Below are 17,398 nucleotides of genomic sequence, written 5' to 3' on the forward strand. Positions count from 1 at the left end.
GTGTCTACTTACACTTGTTTTACTGCTTTGCAAAAAGGCTGTGCTATTCACAGCCGAAACTCTGATATGCCCACAGACACAAACACTCGCACCCGCACCCCCCTTTATCTCAAATTCCTTAGAGCCAAGGCTTGAATTGCTGTGAGGGGGGGAATTCTTAGAATTCCTTTAACTCTATCGTAGTTAAGCATAAATCACTGTACTATAGTTCTCCTATGTAAAATGCCACTCTTGTTGCAACAAAATCTTAAAATCTCTACAAACACTACTATACAATGAGAATCAAATTACCACAATGCAGCGGAAGAAAATCACCACACAAAACTACTGGGAAAGGGCATATCTCTCAAAATGCTCGCTTTTCTCAACACAACATAGCATACCATAATTCAGCATTTACTCACATCAATTTTCTTGGACACAATCAAAATCAAACATCTAAGGCAAAGGAACTCTCTGAGCTCATACTCACGGTTAAAATGTACCAGATCTACACAAATCACTACATTTAAACACGATAAATACCATCACTGACATTCTTCCACTCGCTTCTCTGTGGGGCACTTCTGTCCCTGACCCCGCAGCCTGCTGCAGCCGGCGCTTCAGGCCTCACTCCGGTGCTTCAAACACGGGTAGTACTGACCCCCCCGCACTGTAGATTTATTCCTTTTATACATCATACACTTATACACTTGTACGATTAGAAACACAGTGCACCGATCACACAATGCACACATTAACCATACAGCAACACAGTGTCCGGACATCACACACACACAAACAAAGCACACACGGGCTCAACAGTTCTGCTCTATCAGAACTATGGACTTCTAACACACATGCACGGGTTCACCCGGCTCACCCCCAGAGCGGTCTGCTCTATCAGAATGATGAACCCCATCTCTAATACAGCTGCTCTATCAGCTATACCCAGACGTCTCTGGGTGGTTTACTCTCTTGCTCTCCTTTCCCTCCCCCGGGGGCCCCTCAGTACATACCGTATCTTCCTCCGCAGGCCAGCAGGACCTTGTCTGTCCTCGCAGGTGGCAAGTTGAGACAAGTGGAGCCCCACCAGGAAAAAATCCTATCCCCCCTGCCCCTGCGGGGACAGAGAACTCCTGCCTGGCTCGCCATAATGTTTTGCGGAGAAAAGAAGAAACCTCACAACTTTATAAAAGTTGTAAAGCCCGGTATGTTTATTTACGGCGCGCGCCGGACGCAAGTCCCCCAACAAGGCATGCGTACCTCTGAAGACCTCGAGTCTTCTTTTATCTCTCTTTTAAATGCATATGCATACAGTTTCACAATAAGTTCATACATATTCATTCTGTGTGACATTTAGCACCAGTTCTTCTTTATCAAAGAAATTTCTAAGTCGGGGGCAAATCGACCTTGTGGTCTTTTCTGTTTTTCTTTCTCTGTCTCCTTGCTGCCTCGGCATGCGAGTTCTTCTTTCAGCTTTGGCCTCACAGACTTTTCACCTCTCTTAGACACTTCACCTAATTCAGAATGGATCTTTACTCTGTCTCACATGAAGGGGTCTTTAGGGAGAGGTGAACCAGGGAGGGTCTGTGAAAAGTCCATAGCAAAGAACATAGATTGACTCTCCTTTATTGCCTGGAGGGGGCAATAAAGGAGGGTCAAGAAGGGTCTTGGCAAATCTCACCAGTAAGCAGTACTTTGGGGTGTGATAAACACATATCATAGTTTTGGTTTTTGCGAACAATAAACTGGATGCTATTTGCTGTATATAATAATATAATGTTAACTTTTGCAGAAGTAGCTATAATTGTGAAATAATAACAAATTATTTTACTTTCTTAATTAACTGACAATAATTAAAATAACTCAAACATATTTGTGGAGTAGATTTATATTTGTGATTTTGATTTAGAGTACTTGTGGTTAACTTGCAATGACTGAAATAGCTAAACTGTCTGCATGGCCAGATAACATTTGAGGAATGGGCGTGATGAGGACCCCTGCTACTGACACTTCGACTATCAATAGCTGTCACCTGCTGAAACCACGGAACAGGGGACCATTGTGAGGAGGTGACAAACGACCTTCAAAACCACATCCAAGATTACTGCACATGCTCCAAAAAGGCAGACAAGACAAAGGACCATGCTAAAAAATTCCTGGAACCTGTAAATTTGTTCAAAGAAATATTTGAATATGTATAATCATTTATGAATATGCATTTGACTGATGCAATAGAAAGGGTATAGAAGAAGAGTTGCTATGGTTAGATGATGTGCCTCTGGCTGCAGCTACACACCCAGCACTATTATGTTTGATTTATTATTTTGTCCCCTATTGTCTATTAATGAAAAAAGGGTCTTGACTACAGGGCTGAGAATCCCAAAATACCTCTGAAGGGTCCTTTAGGAGAATATTGAGATGGTTTGCAGATTTTCCCAGAAGTAGCTACAGGGACATGAGTACCCAGACTGAGTAATATGGTGTATGCCCAGAGGGAGCAATATGGGGAACATGGATGTGTTTTGCGGAGATAAACAAAACTCCACAATTTTGTGAAAGTTGTAAAGCCGGTACGTTTATTACAGTGCTGGACACATGTAGGAATCATTCCCTTAAAATGACATGCCCACTTCTGAGAACTTCAGTTCCCTTTTTATCCCACTCTCAAATACATATGCATACAATTTCACAATAGGCTCATACATATTCATTTTTACGAATTTCGTGTCACATTTGCTGCTAGTTCTTTTTTATCAGAAAGAATTCCTAGGTCAGGTTGACCTGCTCTCACAGCAGTCTCAGTCTCTCTTTATCACCCTCTGTCTCCCCCCACCCCCACACCTTATCTCTGTCCTTCACTGAAGCAGTTTCTCTGAGCCTAGGCTTTTGCAGTCAGGCTAAATAGCTATGTTTTCAAACCACAGCACATGGGGGCTGAATCTGTTGCTCTCGGCACTGTATTCTTTTCTTTATTCAGCACATATGCTTTTCCTCATATCTACAGTTTGAACAATCCATCCCCTCACAGTCTCACCCATGTTATGTTTGCCCAATTATCCCATTATAAAAAAGAAACAAACAATATTAAAAGTAGTAGCAATTTTAATTGAATAGTTAAACTAAAAAAAAATATAAAATTGGATACAATATAATTTGATTAAAATAAGGGATAATTTTGTTTATAATAGCGCATAAGCAAACGATAACCACAGGGTACAGAGGGCAGAGTTCTGGAACCCTTGCCACCTCACGTACAAGCTTGCCAAGTGAAAATCATCCCTTATATGCCATGTGTCAATACCATCTCCTCCTATTTTCGGTTCGTCCCTTTTCTATCTCCGCCTTCATTACCACCTTTACCAAGCATGCACCACCACTCAGTTTGGTGGTCGCACAAGTCTTTGCGGGTCATCACTGATGAAGGCCCTGTAGTCTTCTTCATTGTCCTTTAATTCACCTTTGGGTTACACATGCACATCAAGCCAGTACAATGTAAGCCAAGACTAACATATCACTGCATCTACATATCAAGGCAATAAATCCCTTATAATTAGCATTTTCTGGGATCCAACCAGGTTTTTGCTCATTTTTAGCAACTGTATCTTCAGCTTCTTTCCTGTGGTCCTTGAGAACATCTGCTGGGAGGGGGCGGGGGGGTGGAGCCCCTCCTCTCCCTCTCTTCTTTGGCATTACAACTTTTAACTATTTTATTAGTCTCAAATATTAATTACTGTATCAATATTGATTACTGTTTCAATTTTTATCAGCACGAATCATACCTATTTATCACACCCACTATTCTCAGTTCCTGCACCATAACTGACGGGATAGCGGTGTTATAAGGAGACGTACACAGCTCCAAAAGATCTGCCTTTAACTGAGACTTAGCTACAGGCTGCAACCCCTTCCTTCCTGCCCTTGGAAGAGGGTATTGCTTTTTAGACACCAGTCATCCAGGTTGCCGCAGGGTAATGCTCCAGACCCAGTTTCTGTATCACAAGGGCACTAGCATCCCCATCATCCTTCACAACACTAACTGGCATTCTCAACTCCAGTCTTCAAATCTCCTCCTAGCAAACCACAATCACAACCAGGAATAATCAGAAACTCATGCTTTTCAAACCCATCTCTTACATTCACCAAATTCTCACAGGCATCCCTGTGTTATTTTACACAAATTGCATCTGCTTATCTTTCTGATTTATAAAAAGAACATTACCACAATTGTTCCCCTTTGGCATAAAATTGAAATTAGTTAGAGAAGCCCCTGTGTCTACCAGGAAACAGACCTCTCCCTTCAGTAAGTGTTCCAGTGTAGTGAGCACCCAGCACAATAGCAGATCCTGAACCCTTAACAATCCATATCTAATGTTTTCCTTTTCCTTTCTTTCACATCTTCTATATACCTGAGGTGCCTTTCTACCCAATTCCTACAGGGACACACTTGGCCACCTCTCCAGCCCCTGCTCCTGATGTTTGTGGGCTCTCACCTTCTGTAAGAAAAAACTCTCACTTTTAAAATTTTAAAAGGTTTATTAAACTTCAACAAAAAATATACAACAAAAGACTGAAGAGGGAAAAATTTCATAGCTGGGAGTGTCTGTAGCTATCAGCCATGTGCTCATCTACAAAATGGATGCTCTGCCTTTTATACCCTTAGCCCCTCCCAAAGTTTTATAAGTCAAATCTTTCTCTGCCATCCATTGGTGGAGATTACTTTCTTACATCTTGATTGGAGGTCAGGTGTTGCTATGCCATGCCTCTTGGTAGCAAGTTGATCGTCTCCGAATGTCCTGACTACAAAGACTATTACAAGGGGGAAGCGAAAGAGGACTGTGGGAGGACATATTACAATAACATCACTATACATATGCATAATATTCACTCCTTAATTGTGAGGGCTGACATTACTCATCTATAACACTTCCCGCAGCTGCTAAACTCTCTGCAAAATCACTTACTTCCCTGGTGGCCCCCTACACTGTACACCAAAGCTGTATCTTATAGCATATACCAAAGCCAGTGCTTATCAAGACGCAGTGTTTAAACACACACCTGCAGCACATCTGGGCTGTTCTCCAAGCACCACAGACTCTGTAAAGCACCAGGTGCCAGCACAGCTCAATGGGTGGGTACAGCTGATGGTGCTACAGGAATGGGCAGGTGAATGGAACATCTTGCCAGCCTCATGGGGCTGGGGAGGCCCCTGTCTGCGGGGGTGGTGGTGTTGGGCACAGCCTTGGCTCAGTTCCACACCTCCCCAACAGGTTCCCAGCCCATGCTGCGAATCCTGAATATCCACACTTGTCTTCAGCATTCTTCACCATTGAGAAACCATTTCAAGTCCTGAGAAGCAAGGAGACAAACCCAAATCCTCCACTCTGGCTTCATAATAACCCAGGAAGGAGTGTGGATGTAGGAACAATACCTGCCTGTTTTCCTTCTCCTAGAAACCGGGAATAAAAAAGACTTGTAGCTGGCTCTGTATTACACTGCAGATTTTAAAGACAAGAGAAGGTGGAGAACATCCCAGTCCTCACTGTTCTTTCCTTATCACATAGCTTCCCTCTGCTATTTGCCTTAACCATATCTCTCCACATTCCTCTTCAACTGATCCTTTCCAAAATTAATATTGTATTGCCCCCTCTGGGCGTGCGTATCCTTAATTACTTCTGGGAGAATGCAAAAACCATCTCAACATTCTCCCAAAGGACACTTTGGAGACATTTTGGAATCATCAGTCCCATAGTCAAGACCCTTTTTTTACTTTCCTCTGTTGTCCGCACTGGGCATCCTGCCATGTTTTACTCCCCGACGTTGTGCTCACCAGTGAGATTTGCCAAGACGCTCCCTTGACTTTCCCTTACTGCCCTGCTCTGGGCATCCATGTCCAGTTCATCCTTTCCTATGGACTCTTCATGGACCCCCCCTGGTCCCCCTCTCATCTGTCTCCTGGATGATCTCAGATACCCAATCAATCGCCTGGTTCTGGTCAGCAGTGAAGGGAGCTGATCACCAACACTGGGTGAGGGTATGCCCAAAACTAGGCAAGAAAATAAAACTATCGAGTCACTTCGGCTACAGAGTAGGTATTTGTTTATTCCATGCTGGGAGTAAGGGGGTGTCCAACCTACAAAACTCACTCAGTCTTCTTTAGCCTTCAGCTACATTTTAGAAGTCTTTGTGTGGAACGTCACAATTACAACATATCATTAGCATACTCATATTTGCATAAAGCTGTGTTATAGTTTTGTAACAGTTGGTTGCTTTCATCCATGTGTCAGTTCCTTCTGTAATGGTCGTCAGTTGTTTTACTTATATAGATCAATTAGGGCAAATAACAACAGATATACATACAATCTGGCAACATGCAAAAATACTCCATGAAGTAACAAAGGATGATAATCTTGGTCAACTGACTTATGGGAGACATTTACCTCTTAGCTCCCTAATCTAAATTGGTTGAAAAAATTATTCATGGGAATCCTGTTGTTAGGAATAATAATTTTGTGTACATGCATATATAGCAAGTGCTTTTTGTGCTCCTGTCAGTGAACCACAATGTATTATGATGATTGGAAGAGATATAAACTGAGACATAGACTAAAAAGAGGAACATATTTCCAGAGAATAAACACATGATAATTTGTGAAAAGATTCACAAAAGTGAAAAGAAAGGAGGGATTTTAAACCTAAGTGGTGTGTAACAAAAGGTTAACCACAAGTAATATTGTAACAAGATGTGCAGGCAGAGCAAGCAAGATAGTGGAGTGAGTGAGATAACATGCACAAGCAAAAGCAGGCAAGATAGCAAGTTTTAACGGAACTTGCAAACTGCTAAATTAGCTAAAAACAAGTTAGACTGAAAAACAAGAAACACAGAGCTTGTGTTGAAGACAGAGGTAAAAAGTTCAAATGTGAGGAAAACTACAGAAGTCTTCATCAAAAGATCACCAGAAGACTGATGACCCATTTGTGCTGTGTGATCATATCTAATACCATATCAAAACCATATAATAATTTATTTGCAAATAATTGCAAATGGTTTGCAATTTTTACCATTTCTGCTGAGATATTCACTATACTTTTTCTAAGTGTAAAATTCCTGAAGTTGGGAATAAAGCTCTGACAAAGATGTGAAAGCCTGTATTATATCTTGTCAGAGGATTAGAAGGTATACTTCGACTAAATTGGTTTCTCCAAATTCCTTCAAAGATCCCTGTAATTAAACTAATATGATTTATAACTTGTATAGGTGAGATGAGATACCCCATAGTACACTGACCTGTCCAATTTCCATGCAGTTGTTTAAGGGCTATTCCATTTCCACACAACCACCAAAAGTAATCTGGCAAATCACAGCTAGTTATGATGCTCGTGTTAGAATTGTTAGTATGACTTGCAAACAAAGTCATACCATTGAGCAAATTGAACTTTAAAATCCAGTGAGCTATGTGCTGAATTTACACCTGCTATGTTTCACAGAATGGCAGTAATTCTGGTCCACTTGGTAGTATTATTAAACTGGCCAGAGTTTGGTCCTGTAAAGTTTGGCTCCACATAAATAACATATTGACTGATGAGTGATAACTGAAAAAGGGGTTTTCCTAAAGGTGAACCTATTTGTTTTCATTGTGTACTAATACTATACAAGGTACACGGGCCTAATTCTATCCAATTACTAGAGGATCCCCCTAACAATGGTAAGTGTAATTGTTGTACCTCTCCACACAGCCAATAATCTCCTATTCCAGTATGATTAGCTACTGCTTCAGGCAAAGCTACATACTTATTAACATCAAAAGTTACTACAATCTGCCAAAAAGCAACAAAGCAAAGCAAACTATTCATGATTTATTTATGATTTATGATTTTCAACCTCAGTCCATCATTATAAATGATTGTTACTGTCTAAGGTGCAACAGGAAATTTCTTTACTCAGGTGTAATGAATCCAGGTAGGTTTTTCTCACCCATGAATTATAGTAAAGGTTGTCAGGAGGACTTGACATGGTCCGTCCTGCTTCTCCTGTAGAGGATCACCTGAAAAATTCTTAACGCACACCCACCAGGATCAATCACGGCAATTTATGATTTGGTTACTGAGGTTGGGTTTCAAATAGAACATTATACTTCTGATCAATTGAGTGTTAATGGTTTATAAGTATTCATAAATATATTGATTACCAATCTGTGCCAGGTTTTCATCATGAGGGGCATTTAACCCATAAGATCTACCACACAAAATGCCAAATGGGCTAATCTTTTTTTTTGGCCTTGGCTTTACCCTGATTCTTATGAGGGCAATTGGTTATGCTTGGTACCAGTATGACTTTGTCTTATGACAGATCTTAGCTATTTGTTGTTTAGGTATGTCGTTCATTTTTTCTACTTGAACACTATCTTGTGGCCTGTAAGGAGTCTGGAGTTGCCACTCAATTCCCATGTCATTGCTAACAGCTAATACAATTTATGCACAAAAATATGATCTTCTATCAGAGGATATTTCCCTATGTGCTCCAAATCTAAGTATGATCCATTCAACAGTAGTTATTACTTTTCTAACTTTTTATGTCCTACAAGGGAATGCTTCTGGCCACGCAGAGAAGTGTCACGATCTGTCCTAGTGAACAGATAATGTGATGGTTCGTAGGGGTGATCTCAGGGTGCAAAGAACCAACAAGGCACGGGGGATTTGCAGTAACAATCAACAAGTGCAATTTTATTGAAATAACCACAACAGAAATGCGTTGGTGAGGGGAACCGGGGGAAAAAAAGGAGAAAATAAGGAAAAGAGGGTGGAAGAGGAGGGGTGGGTTATAGCTACCAAACGGGGTGCTGCATTATCCTTCAAGATCCAGCCAATGAAGTTCACCAGGCCACATCTGGGGAGATCTCAGAGGCATAGTTCATCTGGACCTCAGTTATACTGTTTTTCGCTGGGGGAAAGGGGAATGAATTTCACAACCAAAACAAAGTTCTTCAGGGGGAAAGAAAGGATTTGGTCACGGGTACACAAAGTCGAGCTAGACAGCCGGCAAGAACCATTGTTTTCATGGCCCAGTGCTTGCACCTGTACTTGCTTTGGGCAGCTTTCCTTCCCCCACCGCTGCACATCTCCCCCAAGTTGGGGGGGGTTTCAGTCCCAGTCTATGGAAGAAGGTGAGAGGGGGCCTTCTCACACAGGGATTTCATGTCTTGGTTCCTTGATGAAGAGGCCTACATCTCTACTTGTCTGTCATGATGGTTAAGGACAGGCAAGAGGGGTCTTCTCTTGGAGGAGGGACCATCCCAAAGCTCAAACCAGTCAGGCCAGGAGGTGGGGAGGATTCCTGGGCCACTGTGGAAAAAGGGCAGGGTGATCAGAATCCAATTTTATTGTGAGATACAAACATTTATATACTATTTCAGAGAGACTAGTAATGTGTACTACATAGATTAGGTTAAAATCACATACACAAACTTATGCAAATGACATCTCTTGCTTGCAGAGTTTAATGGGATTTTCTTTTCCCAGTAAATCCGTTTGATTGAATCTTCTTGCAATCTAGGTCTAATTTTCAAAGTTCTGTTTGCTTTTGCCAAGACATCAAATCTCTTATGTTAACCAGGTCCAAAGTCCATCATCTGTCTTGTGTCCCCCAACATTCCAACACCCATCTGATTTAATCTTCTTGCAATCTTCAAAGCTATTTGTTCTTGCCAAGGCATCCTGTTATCAAATCTCTTATGCTAACCAGGTCCAAAGTCCACCATCTCTCTTGTGTATCCCAATAGTTAACAATATTGGTCACTTTAATTTCAATATCATTAGATTTGTCCAGGACTGCTTGGTATTTTAGGAAACTTGAAGGAGACAGCCAGTGACAGCCCTTTTGTTCTATAACAGCTTACGCCATGTGCGACACTAAGTCATCTTTTGTCCTAGTGTAAACTTCCATTCCTCTTCAATGTTCATGATCACTGCTGGTATTGTCCTAAGGCAGGTGGACCAGCCCTTGCTCACAGTATTGAGCTGTTTAGAAAAATCGGCGACTGCCCTTTTGTAAAGACCCAAGTGTTGTGCCAGTTCCTGAGCCTAATCTTTGTCTCTCATGTGAGATAACCAAAACTGTTTACTTACCCCAGGAAGTCCCAAGGCTGGGGCCCTCATGAGCTTGTGCTTTACCTCTTCAAAGTTGTGATTTGTTTCAGGGGTCCATACCACAATATTTTTAGAAATTTTCACTGGCTCATATAAAGGTTTCACCACCAGTTCATAGTTGTATATCCACAACTGGCACCAATCTGTTTTTCCAAGTCCAGAGTCCTCTTACGATTTGTGGCTTTGGTGTTTGGCAGATTTCCTCCTTCCATGCAGTTCTCAGGGATCGTTGTTCTCCAAAGACTTCATATCCAAGATAGGTCACCTGTTGTTGCACAAGCTGAGCTTTCTGTTGAGACACTTGACCAACATTCAGACCAAGAAAATTCAACAGACTTACTGTCTATATAAGGCACTCTTTGATAGTTTTTATAGAAATTAGTAGATCATCTATATATTGAAGGAGTGTTTCTTCCCCAGGAAGAGACTGCCAGTGTTACAGTTCTTTGCCCAATTGATTCCCAAAAACTGTGGGACTGTTTTACTGTTTTTGAACCCCTGAGGTAACACTGTCCAGATAAGCTGGTTTTTCCAGCCTGTGATAGGGTTCTCCCATTCAAAAGCAAGTATGTTTTGGCTTCTTCTGCAAGTGCCACACAGAAGAAAGCGCCTTTGAGATTTATCACCAAGAAACAAATGAGATCATTGCAGAGTTTAGTTAGCAAAGTGCAGGGATTTGCAACCACTGGGTGGGTTCTTTTAGCAATCCCATTGACTGCTCGCAAATCTTGCACTAATCCATAGGTTCCATTAGGTTTTTTCACTGGTATAGAAGTATTAAATTTGGATTCACATTCTTTCAACAATCCTAGTGTCAAAAACTTGTTAATAATTGGTTTGATCCCTTTTCTGTCCTCTATTCTCAAGGGATATTGTCTCCTGGTCTGGCTCCTGTTCCCAGTTCAGTCTTATAGGGTCAGCCAATTTTGATTTCCCAGGAGCATCAGTATTCCATACTTCTGGGTATACTTGATTCATTATTTGCTGCAAATAATTGCTATTGTTCGCTGGTCCTCTATCAATTGCCAACCTTAATGCTAAAATAAATTTGCCCTTGGGTACTGAAGCCCCAAAACAGATAGCCTTCAAGAAATAATGAGTTAAAACATAGAATGTGAGGCATTTGAAGAAAGCATAGCATTAGGAAACACATAAAGCAATAAATCAGCTAAAGTATGAAACACAATGACAGGAAAGAGAGATAGGTATAGGGGAACTGATGGGCTAAGCATGTTCAGAGCCAACAATGTCAAACTGACCCTAAGAGCTTTGCCAAGCCATAGGGACCAAGCCAAGTACACCGGGAATTGACCAAATTAGGAAAGGAGTTCAAAAGTTTAAGGAGGAAGACTCATCAGGAGACCCCAGCCCATGATGAAGGCAACCGGAACGACCACCAAGATGATCCTCAAAAGAGGTGTCCCCGCCCATGCTCCGCCTACACCACGCCCCATATGAATATTCATGCAAAGATATGATTATGTATATGATCTGATGTAATTTTATATCCAAAAACTGTATAAAAGGCCTGCCTTTGTTACGGGAAACTCAGAAATCCATTTTGTGATTTCTCCGACGCGTCGCAATAAAATACCTCCTGCTTATCTGACTTAAGCTGAGTCTCTTAAGCAGTTGTTCTCGCCCTTTGGGGCAAAATTCGGCATCAGGTACTTTAAATTTAATTTTTCCCTCTCTAAACTCAATTGCTGTGTCTAAATTTTCAAGGTGATCTCTGCCTAAAAGGGATTTTGGTGAATTTGGTAGATAGAGACATTGATGTATTCCCATCCTTTTCCCAATTTTGTATTCTAACAGTTTTAAGAAAAAAAAAGCATTCTCTGGTCGGCCTGTGGAATCCATTACCTGGGTATGTTTTTCACTTTTAGGCATTAAATTTTCATTTAAAACCAAACATGTGACCCCTGTATCTTTTAAGACTTCAACTGCTTTAAAATTCCATACCTGTATCTTAACCATAGCAGGTACACTAAGGAAAGATCTGTGGGTCCCTGTCACTCACTGTTAACTATTGCTGCAACAACAGCTTCCTGTGGAGTGTTCAGTAACTCTGAGCACTGGCATTTCCAGTGCCAGTGCTTTCTTACAGTAAACACATTGATTTGGTCCTAACCTCCCTTGGGATTGATTTGAGCTGCCTTTATTATTTCTACCTTTTCCTCTGCCTCTGCCTCGTCCCTGACCATATTCTCTTCTGTGATGTTGCTCTAAAGCTGTCACTGGCTCCTGTGAGTTTTTAGTTCTTTTGCTTGTCTCAGTTGTTATATACCCTCCATGTTTCTTCTGTGATTGCTTCTAAATTTCTATTATCTGTCTCTTTTAATCTCTGTGATGTCTGGGCTGGACCGTCCTGGCATCAAGGAGACTAACTGCTGCTACCCCATTTCTGAGGCAAGATCAAGGGTTGTAAACTTTCACATTGTCATTCAGAGACTCTTTACAAAGTCGGTAGGAGACTCATGCTGTCCCCGTTTAAAATTATACATTAATGCCCAATTTACTGCTTTCAGAATGCCATTCTCTAATCCAAATTTTACTAACTCCCAGTATCTGGTTATTGAGGCATATTCACCTAGATTGTTTGGATCCCACAGAGGATTTGTGGTAGGGATTATCATGTTTACATTACTTTATAGGGCTCCACTAGCAATTCATCCCTGCACACTTGCTTTTGTTCTAATCAGTAACTGTTTTTCAGTTTCTGTTAATTCTGTCAGCATTAAATTGATATCACCTCAATCTGGGTCCTGGTTCTTGACTATCAAATAATTTTGCCACTTTACTGGGGTCTTCCCTGCAACCTTTAGGCTCTTCCCTCCAGTGATTCAAATCACTAGTGGAAAGAGGTACTTTTATGCATCTACACTGGCATCTGACATAGCATCTACATTTTCAGTGGGGTCTGTAATGGTATCTTTGTCTGCAATGATACCTCTACAGTGGGTATCCTCATCTGCAATGAAGTCTGCTATGGTGTTTTGGTTTGGCACAGCCTGGTTTTTGATAGCAGGGGAACAACAGAGGTAGCTTCTGTGACAAGCTGCTAGAAGCTTCCACCATGTCTGACAGAGCCAATCTCTGATGGCTCTGAAGATGGACATGCTGCTGGCCCAATTAGAGAGGTTGGTAACACTCTGTGATGACATATTTGAGAAGAAAATCAAAACACTGCTCTTGCAATTTTTTTTCCAGGGGTGGCAAGGTGCCACCACCAGAGGCCATTCCTGGAGCAGTGCACAGCAATATGCCACAGCTGCAGCCATCTCAGTGTGGCCAACAGAGAGCCTTGCCCGCCTGGCCACTCGTAGCCACTGTGCCATGGGCAGAAGGGCAGGGGCAGCAGCGGCTCCCCCTTCCCGGGGCACTTGGAGAGGCATTGAATGGCGCCAGCACCGCGGCAGCCACCACTGCCTGTGCAATGGGGCAGAGTCGCATGGCCGGCAGCAGAAGCATGACGAGTGATTCCCAACGTGGAACCTGGACGAGATCAACTTCTCAGCGCTGCAGGATCCTATAGGAATCTTTGAACTCGTGGGATTTGTTGGCAGTGGTACCTACAAGCAGTAGCTCTTCTTCTAGTCAGAGAAGAGGAGGAAGTGAGGACTCGTGAGGGAAAACAACATGGTGGCACCAAGATCAGTGGTAAAGAAAGAGGGGGAAGAAGTTCTCCAAGTGTCAGAGCCAAGATGCAAGCTGTAGTGAGGACTGTGGTGAAACAAACTGTCTACTTGTAACGCATGAAGTCCACCGGGGGTGAAGAGAGTGAAGAGAGCCGCTTGTAGCTCATGGGAAAAGTGTTCACACTGGAGCAGGTAGATGCCAGAGAAAGCCATGATCCAGTGTGTGAAAAACAACTGCTCACTCTGAAAATTTAAAAAGCTTTATTAAACCTGAACAAACAGAAGATCTTGAGTGACTGTAAGAGACAGTCCTAAGTTTCCCTCATTCGCCTCATGACCATTGCAAGGACAGAGACCAAGACCCTGAAGATCCCAACTGGAGTTCTGGCTTGGTTGAGGTGGATGCTTGCCAAGGGATTATTTGCAGGTGAGCTTGCTGTGTCACCACGGTACACTGCTTTGAGCAGAGACTGGCAAGGAGCAGCTTGCCCTGTATGCTTACACTTGCTTCATGATCCTTGCTCATCACAATAGCCCATGAATTTCCCCACCTCTTGGCCAGGTGCCACTTGCTTTAGAGAAGGTAACTGGTGATTCCCCATGGAAGATCCTTCATCTGACTTACGACTGCCGTCAAGGACAGAAATTGAAGCCCCCCCACCAAGGACTGAGACTGAGATCCCTATAATTCTAACACAGGGATGCTGGCCTGGGATGTCTGCTAAATGTTACCTGCAGGTGTGTTCGCTGGACCAAGACTGGTTTCCCATGGGAACCAGTCCTGAAATGGGTCCTGCTCACTGCTGGGACTGGTTTGTCCTGTTTGGAACCGGACTGTCTGTACTTGTTCTCAACAGACTTATTCTCCACTGTTCTGTAGCTGTTCCCTCAACATACCACCCTGTTCCCACCCCCTGGTGGAAGAATATAAAAGACCTCTGAGTTAACCAAAGACTAAGATTCTCCCCAGTGTGACAAGACAGATCTATTGGCTGAACAAAAAGGATTTAGTCTCTCTGTTGGTAGCTATTTCCCCCCGCCCCCCTTTTTCTCTCTCTCTCTGTCTTTTATCTCCTTTCTAATCCTTCTATCACATTTGCTGTGGGCACTAAATAAAAAGTGCATTTGTTTTTATTAATACTGAAAGTCCCCCTGCTGTGTGTCTTTTGCACTCTGAGATCAGTAAAACAAACCATCCTGACCCCAGCTTGTACTAGCGGATCGTGACAGTAAGTGTACTTGTTGATCGTGACAAACTGACCAAAACCCCCACACCCTGTCTCCCTCTGCTGTTGGTGGCGAGGAGGGAGGGGCTGGGGGAAAAAAAAGGTGTTTTAAAGGCTTATTTTACATCTCATTATCCTCCTCTGATTCTGCTAATGATAAATTTATATCTTTAAATTTGAATTTGTTTTGCCCTTAGTGGTTTTTTCCTCCAAGACCTTATCTCAACTCATGAGCCTGTTGTTCATCTTTTTCCCTCTCCTTTGCCCAACTGTAGCAGGAGAGGGTAAGCAAATGACTTTTGCGGGTGCCTGGCATTTGGCCAGTGTCAGACCATGACATATGGCAACTTAACCTTCAATACTACCTGCTTCTGCAATGTTATCTGCACTCGGTTGTTGGACATAACAAGTGCTACATATATCATTCCATATGCAGATAGCATTGAAGATCCTGTCGCATGTGTTGATAGCATTGCACAGTTCTGTGGAGACAGCAACATTATTACAGATATACACATATAGCACACCAGGGCTCAGCACTGCTCAGACCAAATATGCACAATACCACACCATGCGTGGTGTTTGCCCCCTCCATACCCACAAATTCCCCTCCTCTTTAGTACTGGAGGGACATCGGCCAGTAGGGGACACTGCTACAGGGGAACGGTGCACAAGCACTCACTGCCCAGGGAGAGGCTAAGGGCACAAAGCACCTCACCCTGGGCAGAAGGCTTCAGGGATCTACACAGTCCACCATGGGGCTTCAGCCAGACTCTTTTTTTCTGGTAGCGGCAGGAGGAGACACCATGGATCACAGCGGAGAGGAGACACCCAGCAATGCCCTTCCAGCCTACTGCTGGCCTAGCAGCAGCTCCAGCTGAAATGATCACTAGAAGACACAGCCCATACTGCATTTGTTGAACATTCCCCAGAGAAATCCATTCATTGCATCTGACACTCAAGCAGCTTCAACATGGACCTGACTACAGCTTTACCTTACTCTCTTGCAGAAGAGGATAAGAAGACACCAACAACTGCAGTGGACCCAGTGTTTGTATCTCCAGACCACACTGGAGAGCACACTCTGCAATTGCTTTTTGCAGTGACACCACTGTTTCAGCAGTGGGCAAACAGATGTGAGCCAGGCAATATATAAAACAGAAAGAACAGGGGCAAGCCAGTTTTACTTATCAGCATGCTTCTGCTATCTTTCTGTTGCTAAATGCCCCAACATCGTCAGGATAAATAAAACCCTCTAATACTGTCTTTTCAGTGTTAACAAGGCATTACTTTATCCTTGGTCCAGAGGTGTGTGTATGGCCAACAAAATTCCAGCCTCCATACAGACATCGATGCAACACTTTGTCACTTATTTGTATGTTGTTAGCAAACAAAGAAATTAACAATAATTGATTCTAAATTACATAACTCTCTTTCATAATTACTATTCCATCTTCTACTGGCCATTGAATTCTTGCTTCTTATGCTAATTAGTCCTTATTTTTAGTCTTTTTGGTATCTTTTTCCTCCAGTAGGGACTCCAACACATATACTGAGTCTTTGTTAGCCCTTTATCTTCCGGTTTCTGTGAAAAGGTCCTTACAGTCCATAATTTCTGCATTCTAGATGTCCAGCTTCAACAATATATCTCACTCTCCCCAGTTTTGTTCATTGAAACTTATCTGAGTTAGTTTAGAAAAATGTAAAGTTTCAGTAATTTTCCAAAGCTGTGTTCCCATAAAAGGAGCATATGACAACTTTACTAAATGCTGGCTAAAAGTTATTTAAGACTAACACACTCCCTATAACTTACATACTGATTATGATTAATTTTTAAAAATAATTAGATTATAATTAAAACATTAATTTAAAAATTAGAGAAGTTATATAATTTTCAACATCTGGGCCTAGAAAAGGGAGCAGCCAAAGCACACAGGTGTATCTGACTGTAAAAATGAAAAGTAAAAAGAAGGAAAAAAGCCTGGGGAATCAGAGGTTCTAGTTAAAATGATACCTCCTGTCTCAATCCCCAGAGATTCTGTCCATGTTTTCTTTGTTTGGACTAGGGAGAATAAAGAGAGAAATAAGAGAATTTTAAAAAGAAAAATAAAATTAAAAGAGGGCAAGAATATTAAGAGAAACTTATATTCCGAGCTTAGGTGTGGGATCTCAGCACCTCAGGATGAAGGTGCAGAGTGACCGAGACCACCCTTGGGGGGCTCGGGAGTCCTGGAATGTTGCCAGAAGTGTCTGGTGGCTGGACTTTGATCCCACACAGGAGACGACACCTGTATGAGGACTGGGAGGATTTCACTGGGGTGAATGGTGAAGGGATAAGTTAATTAAGGTGTAGAACACAGGGTTTAGGATTTCTGTACAGGGGGGTCTAGAGAAGTAAGATGGAGG

Source organism: Melospiza georgiana, chromosome 26 (genome assembly GCF_028018845.1).
Source record: "Melospiza georgiana isolate bMelGeo1 chromosome 26, bMelGeo1.pri, whole genome shotgun sequence".
Classification (NCBI taxonomy): Eukaryota; Metazoa; Chordata; class Aves; order Passeriformes; family Passerellidae; genus Melospiza; species Melospiza georgiana.